The following is an 18443-nucleotide window of genomic DNA, read 5'->3' on the forward strand; positions in this document are numbered from 1 at the left end:
ATCTCTGTCCTGCCCTGACCCCCCCAAGCTGTGAGTGCTGACGTGACTTCCCAGGGGCAGGGGGTGGATCCTGCTCTTCTCTGCACCTAGAGTCCAGCGCAGGCCTGGTGCCGACAAGGCATAAAGCACTCGTGTCTGTGGAAAGAACAAGCAGGTAATCACAGAGGACGACCCCAGCCAGGCACAGAGTTGGGGTTGGAGCAGAACGAGCATGGCCTGGGGACTGAGATGCCTAGTGTCCTGCCCTAAGTAAGCGTGGGGGGTGACAATAGCCCAGTCACATGGGGAATGATTAAAGCAGGGGTTTCTAACTGGGGACCCCAGAGAGAGGGGACTTAGGAGTCTGTGAACCTTGAAACTGCACCAAACTCGATGTGAATTTATGCACGTGGTAGGGGGAGGGGGAGGGGGCGCAAACCTCCTTCAGGTAGAGGGCAGGGCTGCCTGGGGAGGCAGTGAGCTCTTCATCACCTAGGGGTGCGAGCACAGGCTGGAGGAGGCGAGGTCACAGTGGGTGAATGGCAACCTTGAGTCTCATTCTTGGACCCTTTGGGCCTTGGCTGCTCCTACCTGACACCCCAGGGCTACACAAGGCATCCTTGTGAGTCCACTCTGCGCCCGTGAAAGGAAGTGCCAAAGGTCATACAGGGGTGAGGCTCTAGACTACAGAGCTGAGTGTACCGTCCTCCCACCTGGTGGTGGCCTGAGACCCTCTTCCCTCCTTGGGCAGGCGACAGGCTTCCCTGACTGCTCCCTACTGTTAACTGGGTCTGCAGAGCCCAAGCCCTTCTTGGGTGCCCCTGTCACCATCTCCCACGTGACGATGATCCCAAAAAGGACAGAAGCGAGAGGTTTCACTGTGAGCCTGGCCTGGGGCCAAAGGAGCCCAGGGGCCACATGGAAACACTGAGCAGGGCTAGCAGCCAGGCCAAGGCCACACGAGCTCTCGGGGCCCCCCAACTCACTCTGACCCCTCAAGGGGCCTCTCTCAGACTGGCCTGGGGAAACAGAGGCACAGAGAGAGCTCTGCCTGGGTCACACAGGGAGTTGGTGGCAGATCTGGGCCAGGATCCTGGGCTTCCTGCCCCTAGCTGGGCTCACTCTGGGCATAAATGCATCTTGGCCCCCTCAGGCAACTCAGTGCACACCTCAGCACCCCATAATCCTGCCAGAAAGAGGCAGCCGGCACCGGGGCGCCAACCAACTGATTCAAACACAGGCCTAAAGTGTCCCCCGGATCCAGCCACTCTGAGCCTCGGTTTCTTCCTCTCTAAAACAAGGTACAAAACCCCACCTCCTGCCCCCGTTGTGAGGGTTATACCAGCATGGACATACAGTCTGCTTAGAGAGGAACAGGAGCCCCTCCTAACCACCCCTATCTGGGCCTCAGTTTCCCCAGCTCAAAGCGAGAAGTTTGCCCCAAGTTATTCCCCAGGTCGCCAGAGCCTCCCAGGTGCCCAGCCCACATCTGCGTCAGTAGAGAGACCAGGGCCTGCCCTTGGGAGCTCCCTGCTGGTTGGCAGATGACAGCTCAGGCCGCAGAGCACAGGATCCCCAGAGCCGGGTGTGAAAGCCCCATCACAGGGCTCCCGAACTGTGCCTTCACTCTGCCAGTCTCTACCCTCCCGACTGGGTCACACCCACCCTGCTCCACTCGTTACCTGCCTGTCCCCTTCAGGCACTAGGTTTGTACCCTTGTTCCAGGGGCCACAAGAGGCTCAAAAATGGAAAATCCAGTGTGAGCCAGGCAGTGATCAAGGAAGGCTTCCTGGAGGAGACAGGACAAAGTGGGTCAAATTCACAGGGGGCCTTGAAAACCCAGATGGGGACTCCAGACCCTGAGGAGCCACTGGCAGTTCCATAGGTACCTCCCCTACCCCAGCCCAGGCATGGATACCTGACCCAGCCCAGGCTGGCCTGGGGGGAGGGGGAGACACGGGGAGAGGGGGAGAGGGGACTGGGCAAGAGCCGCCCCCCCCACCCCTCCTCTGTAGCCATGGACTGTGACTCCATCCCAGGGAAATCAGTCCTGGTTGGTGATGGCCCGCAGCCGCTGGGGCCTCACTGCAAACAGCTTTGCTGCCGGTGAGTGCCGTCTGGCCAGGGAGGGCTCCCCGACAGATTAAGAGCAATGCCGGCCTGGACTCATTCATATTCTGGTCTGGCTGCCGGCTTCAATATGGCTGAGAGACGCGAGGGCAGAAGCGGCCCTCCGAGAATGCCCAGCGATGATTCCTCTCCGATTCCAATTTATTTTCTATCATTAATGCTTTTGAAAAGCCCCACACGCTCTGCAAACAGGGAAGGGCTCCGGAGGGGAGGAGAGGAGAGGAGGGCTGGGGGCAGAGGAGAGCTCCGCAGAGGGGGTGGGGGCAGCCAGCTCAGGGCCCTGAGACCCGGGTTCAAATCCCCACCCCCTCTCCACCTGCCTGTGGAACCCTGGGGCAAAGCTGTCCAATCCCTGGCAGGGAAATGGCCACCTGCTCTGCTGCCTCAGGGGATGGTTTCGAAGGTCACCTGAGGGGTCAGAGGTCAGCAGGCTCCATACACTGTAAAGGGCCTTGAGGAACCAAGAGCCAGGCAAACCTGACTGGCTATGGCAGCAGAGGACTATGAACTGGACTCCTATCCCGGGGGCCCCTCACCCCAGGGTCCAGGGAAGGCCTGGGGTGCCTCTCACCACAGCACAAGCAGAGGAGAGAAGCACCACGAATTGGGGTCCCCTGTCTTGTCTGTCTCAAAATCACACTGCCCTCCTCCCTTTCCCCACTGGCTCACCAGGACCAGCCTCGCAGCTGGCATCCCCTCCTCCCCCACCCCTACTATGGAGCCAAAGGGATCATCCCCACATGTCCTCAGCTTTGAACCCTTCCAGGGCTCCCCCTCACCCTCGGGATCATGTCCAAACTCCCCCACTCCATGGAAAGCTCTTCCAGGCGACTCGGGCCCAGCCGGAAGCCTCACCCCCTCCATGGCCTGACCCCACCCCTCATCTTTGCACAGGCTTTTGCTGTCTGGAATTCCCCCTCCTTGGCCTCAGTTCACCTGCCACACTCCTTCGCCCTCTTCAAGATGCAGCCCAGGATCTCCTCTGGGCAGCTTTTCCCGACTCCCCTGCCCTGCGCTGTACTCCTGAGTCCCCAGTAGCCACCTGCGTGAGGACTCAGTAATGCAGAAAACAGGCTTGTCTGGCGGCTCCTCTCCAATCGGTGAGCTCCCGTGGCCAGGGGCTGCATTGGACCCAGCCCGGTGCACCCCAGTGCCTGACAAAGCACCTGGCTCACAGGAGAGCTACTGCTCCGTCCACAGATATTAACTGAGCAACTATGTGTCAGGCTCTGTGCTGGGGGCTGGGGATGTGGCAGCAGAGACAGAGCTAGTCCTGGCCCTCGAGTTCCTTCCAGGGGACATACTCCAATGTCTGCTGAATGAATGAACGGACACAGGACCACCTTCTAAATGGGGAAACTGAGGACCAGAGAGGCAAAAGGCCCTCTCCAAGGGTGCTTCTGCTTCCCCGCCCACATCTCTCTCTACTCCATTTCTCTCCCAGCATCTTCTTAGCAGCCACGAGGAGGAACTCAAAACGAAAGGTTAGAAAAAAAAACGGAAGAAGAAAACGTGGTGGATTTTCCCCCTTTCTCCATAATGTAAAGAAAATTGCTTTTGCCAACTATCGCAGCTTAAAAGCAATTAGAGTTTTTGGAGGGGACTCTGGGCACAAGCAGAAGCGACAGAGTGAGCGCCCGGCACAGAATTTTTCCAGCATTCGTTTGTATCAAGCAAAAGGGAAAAAAGGTGTTAAAAGCAGCAATTTCCACAGCAGAGATGGTGGAGATAAAATATTTACAGCCTCCAAGGGAGGGGCCTGGGAGGGGCAAGGGACCCCCGGCTCCCGACTCTCACTTCACGCTCTGGGAGGCTGGGAAAGGGAGAGCAAAGAACGGAGACAGGCAAAGATGAACCACCCCCTCGGCCCACACTGATAGGGGCTCAGAACAAGGAGAGGAGAAGCCTCCAGATGCCCTCTGCTCTCTCACCCCTTCCCCACTGCCCATGGCCCATGGTCACTAACCGGCCCCAGCCACCAGAGAGCCAACCCTCCAAGCCTCGGACCTGGCCCTGCTCAAAATCCAGAGAACATTCACTGCCCCAGGCCACAGGAGGCCTGCACAGCACCCCCCCCCCATCTCCAGATACTGCCAGCATGGCCCGCTGCCCTGTCTCTGAGGGGCCTCGCTCTGTCCCCCTCCGGGCCTTTGCCTGATCAGGGACCATAAGAAATGTGCACCTCTCCCCTGAAGGGGAGTTAAGGCAGGTTTGAGGATACAGGCCCAGAGCCAAGGACATACAACTGTAGGCACAATGCTGGACTCGCCACCAGGCCTCTCCTCTGAACCACCCCTTCCTCACCCGGACCTCTCACCTGACCCTTGGCCTCCTCTCTCCAAATGCAGAGCAGCCACCAGAGGCTCTTCCTGAACCCTAACTGCCCTCCTCCTAGCAGCAGCACAGACCTCAGCTCATTCCTAGGTTCAAATGCCAGCTCCTCCACTCACGCGCTGTGTGATCTTTGCAAGTCCCTCAACCTCTCCGAGCCTCAGCTCCCTCATCTGTTAAACGGGAATAGTGACAGTGCATCTCTCGTGGGGTTGTTTTTAGGATTAAATGAGGCGATGTGTATGAAGCACCCAGCGCTGTGACCAACAATAGGTGTTCAAGGAACACAGCCCTGCCCTACTTGATGCTCGGTCCTCTAACGTGCCTCCCCAGGCCTAGATGGCCCACATACATGCACACGGGCTCCCCCACCGCCTTGCAGCCACCAGATAAATGCACAGAAGGCACACACCAGCCAGGAGCAGAATGTGGGAGGCTCTGAAGGGCTCTGCATAGAGCCAGGAAGCCCAATTGCTCAGCACAGCACAGGGAGCCTCTCACTTCGCTTGGCTGGAAGGATTCTTCCCAAGAACAGCGGTGAGCCTCAGCCAGAACCCTTAGCACCTACCAGGCCAGGTGGAGGAGGCGACAGGAGGCTCAGATCACACAGTCCCCATCCAGCCACTCGTTCAAGGTTGGGTTGTTTTCCTTTCCTTCCCCAGCTGCAGAAAATACACAGGCTTGATGCAGGGTCTGGTAGCACCATAGGACCATAGACCAGGGATCAGAAAGTGTTTTGATGTCTCTGTCCCTCGCTTTCCCTCTGTCACCTCTGTCCCAGGGGCCTCTCCTGCCCCACTTCCTGTCCTCGAGAAATAAGCCCAACCATAAGCCTGGCACTAATTGGGGCTCTCCTCATTGTGGGGGTAACAATGGGAGAACAGCAGGTCAGTCCTAGCTCTGGATGGGAACCTCAGGACACCCCATTAAAGCCTTCTTCCTGACCTGCACACCCATTCTCCCCACTGGTAAGTAACTAGGTATGTGTGAATGTGTGTGCATGTGGTCAGGTGCATGTGTGTGTGTGTGCACGTGCACGCACGCGCGCACACATGCACACACACACACACACACACACAGGGAGGCAGGCCCCAATAGGGGAACCTGGCCCCACTGACTGACAGCCCCTTTCCCACCTGGGCCCGCCTCCCCTCCTTTGCACACTGGGGAGCACCGGTCTGTCTGAACCACAAGCCCAGCTGGCCCAGAAGCAGGGGTTCCTGGGACCGAGAAGCCAGACACCAGACTATCGCCAAGGCTCTATGATGCTTTTCACTGTGAGCCCTGAGACAAGAATAACCACTCCCTGTGTCTCAGTTTCCCTTCCTGAAACCCATAACAAGAATGAGATCATCTCCAGGGCTGCCTTCTAGTTCCAACTTTCTCCAATTTCATACCAGAAACCTCGGTGACCCTCACAAAATGAGGAGATATTAAATCACCAACAGCAGAATAAGGAGTCCCAAGCATGTGTGTGTGCTGAGGGCAGGATACCCTGACCCCAAGGAGACAAGGAAGCCCAGGGAGACCCGCACCTGCCCTAGGCTGGCAGAAGACACCTGTTCTATACGAGTCTCCCCAGGGAAGAGACTGGGCCCAGGCAGGAGAGCAGGAGAGCGAATGACGGCTCCTCAGTATGGCTAGAGGCTGCCAGGGCCTCCCCCGAGCAGCCAGGGCTCTCCCCCTTTCCCGCACACACACCAGGAGCTCACCCCTCTGCTGCCTACTCCCCATCTGTTCTGAGGATACAATCTCAGGCTCAGCCCCAAGCCCCTGACACACACACACACCCCAGTTCCCTCAGACCCCCTCAAGAGCCCAGCCTGGGATCCTAAACCCTCCTACCAGGCCAGCCCTCCCCTTGCTTTCCCCGCTGACCCCCCCAAGGTGGCTAGTGGGGGGCAGCCCCGCTTCTCATGCCAGCAGAAGCTCCCCTCGCTTGCATGGCCACAGCCTGATAACATTCTCCTAAATTAAACAATAAACAAGAAGTTGTTTTAGATTTTCCTGACGCTGCAGTTCCTGATTAATCCCCGCAGCAAACAAAAGGAAGAGAACAGATTAACCTAAAAGACAGTCACTTCCTGTTTCCAGGCAGAACCCCCAGCCTGAGCCAAGGAACCCCCCCAAAGACGGGGATCCTGCTCGAGCCGCCTGCCCAGCTCCGGACCACCAATGCCTCCCCCCAACTCTGCCAGTCCTGGGCTGACACCTGTGGCCACCTAGGTCCCAGCTCACCTCCCTTCCCCCTCTCTGCTCTGTGACCTTGGACAGGCCAGGCCACCTCTCAGGATTCAGCCTCCTCATCGGTCAATATCCTCCTCTCTCAAGAATAAAATGAAAAGGCATATATGACCACTTGAGGTTAAACAGAAATTTTCTCTTATTTTTTAGAGATAGATGCTAAAATATTTAGGGGTGAAATGGCATGAAGTCTATAATTTACCTTAAAATACTCTGGGGGAAAGAAAGATAAGGCAAAATGTGGCAAAATGTCAACAATTGTTAAATCTAGGTGAGTCTATATAAGGTTTCCTATTCTAGTCTCTCTGCCTTTCTGTATGTTTGGAAATGTTCCTAAGAAAAAGTTAAAAAAAAAAAAAAAAAAGCCTTAGTGACGTGAGCCAGGAGCCCCACAAACAATGCCCCGTGCTCCTGGTGAGCCTGAAAGGCAGCGAGGTCCCTCAAGTAGGTTAAACATCCCCCCTGCCAGCTCCTTTATGTGGTTTCCCTAGAAATCGCTTTTGCACGAATTCCTCTGAGTCCTAACTCCACATTGAGAAGCCTTAGCACATTCAGGAGCCAGACATAGCACTTGAGTGAGACAACTGTTGTCTTCCAACCAACCGGCCCCTCCCACCCACTGTCCCTTCTGCAGAGCCTGGGCTGGGGACTGTGATGCTGTCTCCATCCCCAAGTGGCCACCACCCTCTCCGAGCCTCACAACACCCCCACCCATTAAGCACAAATGAGGACAAGTCAGAGACTGCCTGCTATCCCACTCAAAGACCCAGCGTTACCCCACAGACTGAGATCCCCATTTAACAGATGGGAAAACTGAGACCCAGGGCCAGTTGAGACTGGAGGCAGAACACAGAAGTTGGGGACAGAGGGAGGTAGGAGTGAGCAAAAGCTCCCTGCTCACTTCAATCCCCCCTCCTCCCCAACCCTCTACCCCTAACCTGGCACCTCGAATCAGAGAGGTGCTTCTTTTCTCTGGCTCTCATTGATGGAACTTCCTGGTCAGGAGTCAATGGCCCTGATCCCAGTCTCCCAGCCAGGCCCAGCTGACCCATACCAACACTGGCTAGACCCGCCTCCACCAATCGATAATGGACGATTCTCAGTACCCCAAATCATCAATCACTAATGGCTGAATGCCATGCAATTCATTGGCCACAGTTCTGTGTGGCCAATGACCAGGCTCCCCTGCCCCAGCCTGGTGGAGCCTCCAGGGACAAGGAAGGCCATGTCTGTGGTGGGCACCTCAGCAGAAAAGCCGCCCAGAACTTAGGTGCTTTTCAAGTAGATGTCCTGCGCCTCACCTGCATCCCCAGGCCTGAGAGGCAGGAGGAAGGGAACTGGCCCCAGGGGCCCTGAGGGCTGGCCCTCATGCCTCTGAGCCCGTCTGGCCCCAGGTGCCTGGACACGCCAGGTACCCAGGATGGATAAACCTGGTCGCTGCCACCAAGGCATTCCCAGGCCATGAAGAGAGATAAACCAACATAGCTCATAGGTCTTCCATACACTAGGCCTTGCATACAGTAGGTGCACGGTTCTGGCTAGGGGCTTGAAATACGGCACGTGGCTGAGAATTAAACAGGGGGTGGGATCCACACGGGCAGAGGTGGACAAAGGCACCAGGTGGAGGGGACAGCACAGCGAAACCCCAAAGGAAGGAAAAAGCTGCAACACGTGTGAAAGGGACAGTGAGTGGCGTCTGGCTGGCGCCTGAGTGCACAGAGGACACCGGAGGGGGATGGCTGGAGCATGGCCTCGGACCCTGTGCAAGGCACCAAGGAGTGCCAGCCTGAAGGCAACAGGGAGCCCTCGTGGGCGCTGAGTGCGAGCGTGGCAGCCAGCGTGGGTTTGGGAGACTGTTAAGAACTACTGAGGGCACACTTACTACTGAGTACGGGCTGCACACCCGAGAGGGCAGGGGCTGGTCTGACTCACCTCCGTCCCCATAGCAGCTAGCACAGCCAGGCCCAGAAGAAGCGCCCCACAAGTGAATCATTCAATGATTCCAGGACCAGCAGCTGTAGACCTGGGGACTCCTGGACTCGCGATAGCAAGTTTGTATAAAAATATGTATTTAGAGGCGCCTGGGTGGCTCAGTCGTTAAGTGTCTGCCTTCGGCTCAGGACGTGATCCAAGGTCCTGGGATCGAGCCCCGCGTCAGGCTCCCTGCTCCACTGGGAGCCTGCTTCTTCCTCTCCCACTCCCCCTGCTTGTGTTCCCTCTCTCGCTGGCTGTCTCTCTCTGTCAAATAAATAAATAAATCTTTAAAAAAATATATGTATTTAGAGTTGAGCCTCAAAAACAGCCTTGTGAGGCAGGCATGGAGATAATTATTTCCAGTTTACGAAGAGGGAAGCTGAGACTCAAAGAGGGCCAGACGCTGACCTGGCCAAGGTCACACAACTGGTCAGGGGCAGAGCCCAGTGCCCTCCCCACCGTCCCCCAGAAGGCTGAGCCCTACTGGCCTGGGCATGGCCCAGGGCTTCCCGGGAGGTGAAGGGTCCCTCCTCCCTCCTCCCGGCCCCCACCCTCACTCCTACCCGGCCAGCAGGGCAGACAGAGAAATGCTGCCCCACTGAGTGTCACCCAACATCAGATGCCTGTAGCACCCCACGGCCTGCGGACCGCAGGGCCGTCTGAACTGGGTGGGGCGTGGAGGGTGCTGGCACAGCGGGCCTGCAGCTAACTGGATCAGTCCTGGGCATGAAGCCGCCTGTCCGGCGGGCCTGGCAGACAGGTGCTAGAACTGGGCCGTCTGCCAACAAGACCCAACCTCCATGTCCAAAGCAACCTGGATGCTGAGGTTCCATTTTGGCTTCCTCCCGCCCTGACCCTGACGGCTGGCAGTGCCCACATAGATCCAGAAGGCCAGGATGGCAGCCACTAACCCTCCTTCAGCGGCTGGCATCTCCCCGATGTGGCCATATGGCCCCATATGCTCCCCGATAGCTGGAGTGCCGAGGCGACTGCCTGAGGACGTCCTCTGCAGAGACCTCGAGGCCCCGGCCATGCCACCCACCCCTGCCTAGCAGGACACAGGCCCAGCCAGGAAAACCCCAAGCTGGAACGCCCTATCCCCAGCTTGTTCTGTGACCCCTTCCTGGACCTCAAACTCTTCATCTGTCCAAGAGCAGTGCGACCAGCCCTCTACCCCTTCTCTTTGTATCCCACGTCCAAGGTCACAAACTTCCACCCAAACTCACCCCAGGTCTCCAGGGCGACAAACTTATCCATTTTAGACATGGAAACAGAGGTGTGAGGGATCTCAGGGACTTGCTCAAGCGCACACAGTGGGAGTGCCAGTACTAAGGGCTGCATCTTGTGTGTCCTGGACACCTGCCACCTCCCTGCGCCCAGGTGGTGGGCAGGGTGATATACCCAAGGCCCTGCCTCCGTTGCCCCACCTGGCTCCTCCCCCATGCCGAATCCCTCCATCCTCCTGGGCTGGGAAACCAGGCCTGGCCCCTCCTCCGTCCTCAGAAAGCGGCCAAGGCCTGTCTCTGCTGTTGCCCTCACCACCAGCCTAGATTCCCACCACAGCGTCAGGAACTCCTCCCCGCCTCCTCCGGCTCTCCTGGCCAACCCCTCCCACAACCACCAGAGGGAGCGGTTTGAATTGCAAATCTGCTCTAGTCCCTCCAGAACTTCAACCCTGCAACCCCTGAATACGGACTCAGCCCACACTCCTCAGCTGGGCACTCAAGACCCTCCTGTCTTGTGCTAACCTGCTCTGGGCCCGCTGGGCCCCTGCACGAACTACCCCATTGCAAACCTGCTCCACCGGTGCCTGGTGCTTCCCACCGCCATGCCTTTGCTAACACCGTGCCATCTGCCTGGAAAGCCCTCCCTTGTCCGTGTTCTCCATTCATTCTTGTATTCAACATATTTACGGAGCTTCTACCAAGTGCTAGAAACATTTGAGCAGGTCAAAATGCACAGCCCTCCAGTCCACCTAAAACAACCTGCTTCCAACCCCGTCTCACGTCGCTCTGCAGCTGCCCAGCTGTGCCTTCCGGGGGTGTGGGTGGATACCTGTGTCCCCTTTCAGAGCCCACCGAGGGAGGGACCCAGACTCGTCATCAGAATCCCCAGTACTCAACCCAGGCCTCAAACCAGGAGATGCCCCCAAATGTGGAGCGAGCGAGCCCCCACTGTAGGATTCTAGGCAATGAGGAGCAAAGCCAAGGCATGGTTCTCAGGAGCAGATATCTAAACCCCAGAAGCCTGTGGAGGAGACTCTGGTTGGCCAGAGTGGCCCCAGTTCCCCCCAAAGGAGGCTTGAGTGGTCAGGGGTAACCTTCCCCCTCAAGTCACCCCAAGGCTCAGCCCATGCAACAACTTACCACTGAATTTGTTGGAATATAACACCTTTCTAATTTAAAACACACCCATGGCAGAGTCCGGGACTGGCTGGAAAGGAAAAGAAGGGGCCACGCTGGCCAGGAGGTTTGAGGGGGAGTGGCAGCGAGTAAGGCCTGGCAGCACCTGGCTGGGATTCACACCCCTGAGGGCACAGACCAAGGGCCAAAGAGTTACCCTGCTCTCTCCCTCCTCATGGCTCGCGACCCCAAATGGCAGGCTCAGCCTACAGATCCCTTTGGTGGGAAGGGGGCCAGAAGAGAACCAGGGCAGGGATTAAAGTGGGCCTGGATGGCAGGGGGGGACCAAGCAGGTACCTGGCCATGCTCCAGCCACCTGGGTGTCAACCAGGGCATCTGTCGACACGTAGGAAGGCAAAAGTCCAGAGCTCAGGGAGCCACAGGGGCATGGAGAGAGGCAGAGAGAGAGACAAGAGAAACAATGGGTAAGGAAGGCCACTGAGTGAGAGCAGGGCAGAAAGGGATTAGGAGAGGCAGAGAGGAGCATGAGGCCAGCAAAGAGGCTGAAGGAGCCACTACAGGATGCAGTGGCACCCCCACTCCCACAAGGAGTTTTGGTCACTCCTGGGCAACACCTCTCCCTGCCCCAGACACCTCTAAGGACCAAAGTGGCCCTGGGGATGAGTCCAGGCTGCCATCAGGCCAGCATGTGGGGCGGGGAGGAGGGGGCTCAAAGAAGCCTGACTGGGGCTGAGAACTATGCTAGCTTCCTGTACCTCAGGTGGGCCACCCAGGGAGGAAGTGGTCCCAACAGCCACCAGACTCCATTCCCCCCAACGCACACTTAGACGTCTGCGGGGAACCCATTTCCCTGAGGGTGAGCTCTCTGGCCCATAGGGGGCTCTAGGATGAAAATCTCAGGAGAGTGGGAAGGAGTCCAGGGCCCACACAGGAGGGCAATGCCAGGGTGGGGGTGGGGAAACCCCTCCAATCCCCAGAAGCATACCGAATCCCAGTGCTGAGGATTACAGGAACCAGGTTTGCAAACCATGAAGCAGAGCCCAGGTAGACTCCAGCCCCAAATCTAAGAAACAAAGGTTAATAAAGCTGGGGTCAAGAGGTGCCGAAAGTCAAGCCGGGAGAACCAGGCTGAGAGTGGCTGTGACCACATTCTTGCCCACCTAGGGAGGGTGCTGGTCACAAGCAGCAGGACAACTGCCAGCTGGGAGACTCTCCAGCAGTAGGCAGCCAGAGCCCTCCCCACCTCACAAAAGACCAGGGTTAAAGGATACCTATCCAGTGGAAAAGGGCTGCCCTGAGACTGGAGTTCTCCTAACTCCATCTCTGCCTCAAAATCCTCCTCTGTGAAACGGAGTGGCAGTGTGCCCACGGGCCTTGCATTCTCACAAGGTGGCTGATAAGGTTCCAGAAGGATAATGAAGTGGAAGCAAGGTTTAAGCCTGAAAGCTGGTCAAACAAAATATTACCACCCCCCAGAAAGCCAGGTAGACACCGTCCAGCATCACACCCCTCCAGCTAACATGTAGGCTGAGAACGAGACTTCTGACCCCCACAGGCTCCCACACAGAGTGCCATGAGAGAGCACAGGAACAAGGATTGCTGGGGAACCCAGCTGCTCTGACTCAGAAACCCGACCTGGAAGGACAAATTCAAGAAGCAATCAGAGAAGACTTCCTAGAGGAGGAAGAACCTACCCTGGAAGCAAGGAGGATTTGTATGGGGGAAGTCCTGACCTCTGACCCTTCCTTGGGCCTCTCATTGGGGGGGGGAGGGGGGAGCGTGGTTCCTCCCTCTCAAGGGCACCATCTGGGGCCACATCTCCTCATCCTATCCTCTGAAGGGGCAGGGCTGCCATTTGGGGAGGGGGCCTAGGAATTTCCCTGAGGCAGCCAGCAACGGGACAGGAGTGTGGAAGGAGACTCAAGAAGGGGGGTGGGGGGCACAGCACAGGCACAACCCGGATACATAGTAAAGCACACAGGAGCATGGCTCCAAGCAAAGCACTCATGGGGGTGGGGGAGAGGGTGCACCAGGCTAGGGACCCAAAGGTTCCCCTTCCAATCCTTGGCCTCTTGGGAGCTCCTGGACGCCAGGTCTAATGCGATGCCCCTTTATGGCAGTTCCCTTCTTTCAGCCGCCTGTCCCACGCAGCAGAAGGCGCAGGGAAACACACACGTACACACAGGCACGTCTCCCCACTCCCCACCTCAAGCCCTGTGTCCTCAGCCTGGCTGCAAAGACGACCTTGCGGTCCCGGGGCCTGGAAGCTGTCGCCGCGCGGTCCCGCCGGACCCTGGCGGAGTCACAGGAGTCCAGCGCCGGGAGCGGCTCCAGCTCGGCGCCGCGGGGCCGGACTGGTATCCCAGGGAGCCAGCGGCTGCGCCGATGGGGTGGCGGACACGCACCCCTCGGCCCGCCGGGCGGCACAGCCCGCTCCCCCGTCCCATTCCTCCCTCGCGTTCTCTCCTCAGGAAGGCAAGGCCGGAATTCCACCATCAAAACGCCTCCATCTCCTCTCCCCCACAAAGTTGCTCCAAGTCGCCGGGGTTCCGGCGGCAGGCGAGGGTTAGGCGGGGCCGCGCAGCGGGCGGAAGCGCGGTCACGGACTAGGGTGCCGAGCGCGCCCCATCCATCTCCGCGCGTGCACGTCCCCCACGGGCGCGCACCCAACACCCCACCCCCACCCGCTGCCCCCGAGGCTCCCGCCCAATCAGAGGCCGCGCACGCGGCGCTGCCGGCGGGCAGACACCCCAGCTCCCCGCCTGCGCCCCCGCGGCCCCGGCCCCGCCGCAGCGGCCCGGCCCGGCCCGGCCACACTCACCGTCCCGGGCGCGCAGTTCGCGCGCCGCTCCGTTCCGGGACCGCATTCCCCGGCTCCGCTCTGCTCCGCTCCGGTTCCCGCTCCGGCTTGGGTTCCCGCTCCGCAGGGCTCGGCTCCGAGATGGTGGCAGCGGCAGCGAGCGAGGCAGGGAGGGCGTGTGCGTGTGTGTATGTGTGTGCGCGCGCGCGCGGCGTGTGCGTGTGCGCGGGAGGGCCCCGCGCTCCCCTGCGCGCCCCACTCCTGCCTCCTGTTCTCCACGCTGCGATGCCCGCAGAATCCCTAACGCGCGCTCCCACCCGCCCGGGCGCTTACACTCGCACACACACGCGCACTCCCGGGCGCGCACACATCCCCGCAGCCGCACACCCGGCTCCGCACTCCTGGGGCGCTCACAAAGGCCCCTTTGCCCCGGCCCGCCGGAGCCCCCGGAGTGCGGCCCGCGGGGCCTGTGGAGTGGCCCTGCGTCCCTTTTCCTGGCTGGCCCCGCCTCAGGTCCCCGGCCGCTCCCAGAGGGGGCCCCTCGGGCGTCCCCGCTCCCCTACCATGCCCGGCCCGGCCGCGGCCGCGCTCGCAGCCCGATCCCAGGTCGGGGCGCCCAACTCTGGCTTCCGGGGCTCCCCCCCCACACGAGAAGCTGGCCCCCTCCTCCTCGCCTGCGCCGCCGCCCGCGCCGCGTGTTCCCTCGCTCCTTTCTGCCCCCCTTTCCTGTCCCTGCCTCTCCTTTTATCTCCTCTCTTTTCTCTCACCTGCTCCCTGTTCCCCGTCCTCTATCTCTCCCGCTGTCTCTTCGTCTATCTTGCCGCCGCCCTCTCTCGCGCCCCCTCCTCCCCACCGCCCTGCGCTGCCTCTCACATTCTCCGCATTACACTGGGCGCCGCCCGCCTCCCGGGCCCAGGGTTCGAGAGCTCAACGGGCGGCCAGGGGACCTGCCGCGCACCGGCCCCGCCGCCACCTCCGCTCTCCGCTCGCTTCACGGCTCCTGGCTCTGGCCTGGCGGGCGGCGACGTCCCGCGCTAGCCTCGGCTGTCGCTGACAGCTCCCATCTCGCCCGGGCTTAAAGGGATAGCACACCGGGCGCGACCCGCCCCACCTGGGGGCGCCAAGGAGGGCGGCCTCGCCGCGCCGAAACAGTCCGGGGCGGCGGTGCAGCCCGGGCCGTGCGGGCAACGCCCTGTCCGCCACCGTTGATACCCGGCCCTTCGGGGCTGGAGGTGAGTCGAGGAGAAGGGCGGTCGGGAGCTGTCCGGAGCGTGCCATCCAAGGGGCGCTCAATGCTTGTTGGCGTCTAAGCCTAGGGGCAGGCTGGGGTGTGGGCCAGTGCGGGCTGGGCACGGGAGACTGCGGGGCCAGGAGGAGGGATCAGGGAAACAGCTGTCCGGATCTGAGCCCAGGATGAGGACACCTGTCATGCTGGGAGGACAGGGCTCATAGGATGGCTTCCCACTCCTGCTGTGTGACCTTGGACAAATGCCTGCCTCTCTCTGGCCTTCAGTTTACCCTTCCTTGGAAGGACATCAGCTTACATCATCTCTGGGGCCATGTCGAACTCTGATATGGTTTTAGATCCCATAGGAGAGGGAGTCCCCAGGCAGGCCCTCAGCATCCAGAATCCCACCCACTCCTTGCCTCCGAGAGCTAGGGCAACTGTGGAGGCTGCACTCCTTGCCACCCCACCCTCACCAGGCCTGGTCTGCCCCCTCCCTCATTCTTCGACCTTCCTCCCCACCCTCATCAGGGGAATAAGGCAAAGTTGAAAGGTACGAGGACCTACCAGGGACAGCACACTATAGTTTACAGAACTCTTTCACATCCAAGATCTCCCGGCCTTCGTGATGCCCTGGGAAATAAATTTAAGTTCACCCCTAGGCTCCCTGTCAGCCTGATCCTGAACAGGCCTGATGCATGAGCATGTCATCTTCTGTGTCCCCCACACCTACTTCTGCTCCAGACAGACCCCCCCCACCGACCTCCACAGAGGGATGCATGTTGCCCATTTGTTTTAGCATCTATGATGTACCCCAACCTCTGCTAGGTATGGGGACAAATAGATGATTTAGATACATTTCTGCCCTTAAAAACATGAAAGAACAGGGGATATGAAGGACTTTTGGGGGTGGAGGAAGTCCAGGGAAGCTTCTAGCGGAGATGGCATTGAAGCCAGGTATTAAAGGATGAGTAGGAGTTGGCCAGGCAGAAAGAAACAGAAAGGGCATCCCATGCCAAGAGAAGAGCATTTGCGAAGAAATGGTAGTGGAAAATAGGGAAGGATGGTGTATTTGAGGGAAGAGAAGCTTTAAGAGCCTTGAATTGTTGAGTTTCAACTTTGTTCTCAGGCAGCAACAGGGCTGCCACTTAGCGAATCTAGGCAGAAGCTCTCCCCATCTTTCAGCCATCACAGAGGCATGGCTAAGGGCTCCCAAACCCAGGAGCTTTTGAAAGGGGCCCCCTCTCCTCTCCTAGTAAACCCAATCCCAACCTCTGCTCCCAATTCCTGCAGCCAGACGCAACACAGCCTCCCCCTGCTGACCGGAGCTGGAAGTAGGAAAGCCCGGGCTTTGCTTGGACTGTGATGTGAGTCCAGGAAGGGGCCAGACTTTGGCATCCACCCATCAAGGTGCCCTGCAAAGCTCCACACTTCGGTGATACCCAGTGCCACTTCCAGCCTCAGTGTCCTCCTCTGTACAATGGGAATAAAAATAATCAGCCAACAAGGAGGTTGTTAAAGAGTTCGTAAAGAATAATGCACACAGGGGCACCTCCATGGCACAGTCCATGGAGGGGTCTACTCTTGGTTTCAGCTCAGGTCGTGATCTCAGGGTCGTGGGATTGAGCCCCGGCTCAGGCTCCCCGCTCAGTGAGTAGTCTGCTTAAGACTCTCTCTCCCTCTTTCCCTCCTCCCTGCTCCCACACTCTCTTTCTAAAATAAATAAATGAACCTTAAAAAAAAAAGAAGAAGAAGAGGGGGTGCCTGGGTTAAGTATCCGACTCCTGGTTTTGACTCAGGTCATGATCTCGCAGTCATGGAATTGAGTCTCAAGTCAGGCTCTGTGCTCGGTGCGGAGTCTTCTTGAGATCCTCTCTCCCTCTCCCACCCACTCTGTCTCTCTCAAATAAATAAACAAAATCTTAAAAAAGAAGAAGAAGAAGAATGCACAGGAATGACCCAGCACACAGTAGATGTTCAGCAAATGTCTTTTTCTTTCCCTACACCTGAGCTTGGCTTTACGGCCTATCCCAAAGGCCCTTACTGTCTTCCTGTTCCCTCCTTTCCCAACCATTTCTCTTCTGCCTTCGTACCAGACTTCCTGGGGGCCTCAGGGGAGATGAGCTCACGGCTGTTGCCTGCTCTGGCTCAACACACCTCCTGAGGAGTCTTCCCAGGGCCTCCATCCAGGTAGGCCCCAGGGAAGACAAACAGAGACAAACAGCCTTTCCCTGGAGTGCCTGACATCCAAGCAAAGCAACAATTCCAGTCCATTTCTCCCACTTCACTGTTCTGGGAGCCATGCAGCCTTTGTGTCTATGTTTGGGAATTTATGCCCCCAGCTTTGCTGTGCAACCTCAGATAAGTAGGACACCCTCTCTGAGCCCCAACTTCCTCCCTAAGCATGGGGGCAAGCAGGTGTGTAACTCTAAGTCCCTTATTTCCCTTGCTGCTCCAGGCCGCAGCCCTCTATCCAAGAGCTCTGCACAGAGGCAGGCAGGTACAGAGGTCTCTTCGGGACCCCTTCGTATCCTGCCCTTGTGCTTGTGGCCCAGAGCTATTGCCACCTCGGGCTCCCAGCAGGCTTTACAGAGAGACAAGTCATGAAAAATGAACAGGCCCACTTGGAGGAACCCCTCTCCACTGTCAGAACAGCAGCCACTGGGGGTGGGGGCCAGAGGCTGGGGGCAGGCCAGTGTGGGCAGCTCCAGGAAGGAGCTCCTTCACCAGAAGCTGGGGGCCAGCTGCTTCCTGCCACAGGCGGGAGGGGGGAGGACCAGTGCCCCTGCAGATGCCTGCCCAGGGCCCCTCTGCTATTTTCAGCTATCTCCATAGGCCAGTGGGGGAGGCCCTGGCAGTGTCCCAGACCCCATCACCAAGCCAGGTCCAGCCTGAGACTGAGTGACCCACGTGAAGTCCCAGGAGACTGTGGGCATTTCCTGCCTGCCTTCTTAGCCAACCCCTAGCTTCCTGGGTCAGGCTGAAAAATAAATGGGGTCACCCAAGATTCAGAGAACGGCCCCACCCAGCCAAGCTGTGTCCATGCATATCACATTCCATCTCCCCACAGATCTTTTCCCACAGATCCATACCACTCAGCTGACACAATCCATCCATCCCTCAAGTCCTTCCACCCCTAAACAGCCTTCCTCAACCACCCCCTGCCCACTCCAAGCTCTTGCCTCCTCCTTACTCTTTTTTTTTTTTTAAGATTTTTTATTTATTTATTCGACAGCGATAGAGACAGCCAGCAAGAGAGGGAACACAAGCAGGGGCAGTGGGAGAGGAAGAAGCAGGCTCATAGCAGAGGAGCCTGATGTGGGGCTCGATCCCATAACGCCGGGATCACGCCCTGAGCCGAAGGCAGACGCTTAACCGCTTAACCGCTGTGCCACCC

The 18443-nt window shown here is 58.5% G+C and overlaps 1 protein-coding gene across 2 annotated transcripts in view; it reads right to left on the minus strand.

Annotated features, from left to right (window-relative positions):
- Positions 1–14851, minus strand: part of LINGO1 (leucine rich repeat and Ig domain containing 1) — a 190172-nt gene extending 175321 nt beyond the window's left edge. Inside the window, exon 1 of one of the 2 annotated variants that reach the window (XM_087856766.1) lies at positions 13843–14851. The gene's annotated coding sequence lies outside the window, so the exon portion shown is untranslated. Of the gene's footprint in view, positions 1–5008; positions 5121–13842 lie in introns of those variants that run through there. The other variant, XM_087856767.1, reaches the window with a different exon arrangement.
- Positions 14852–18443: the final 3592 nt, after the last annotated feature.

Source organism: Ursus americanus, chromosome 28 (genome assembly GCF_024610735.1).
Source record: "Ursus americanus isolate L20-20 chromosome 28, mUrsAme1.1.p, whole genome shotgun sequence".
NCBI classification, from domain to species: Eukaryota; Metazoa; Chordata; class Mammalia; order Carnivora; family Ursidae; genus Ursus; species Ursus americanus.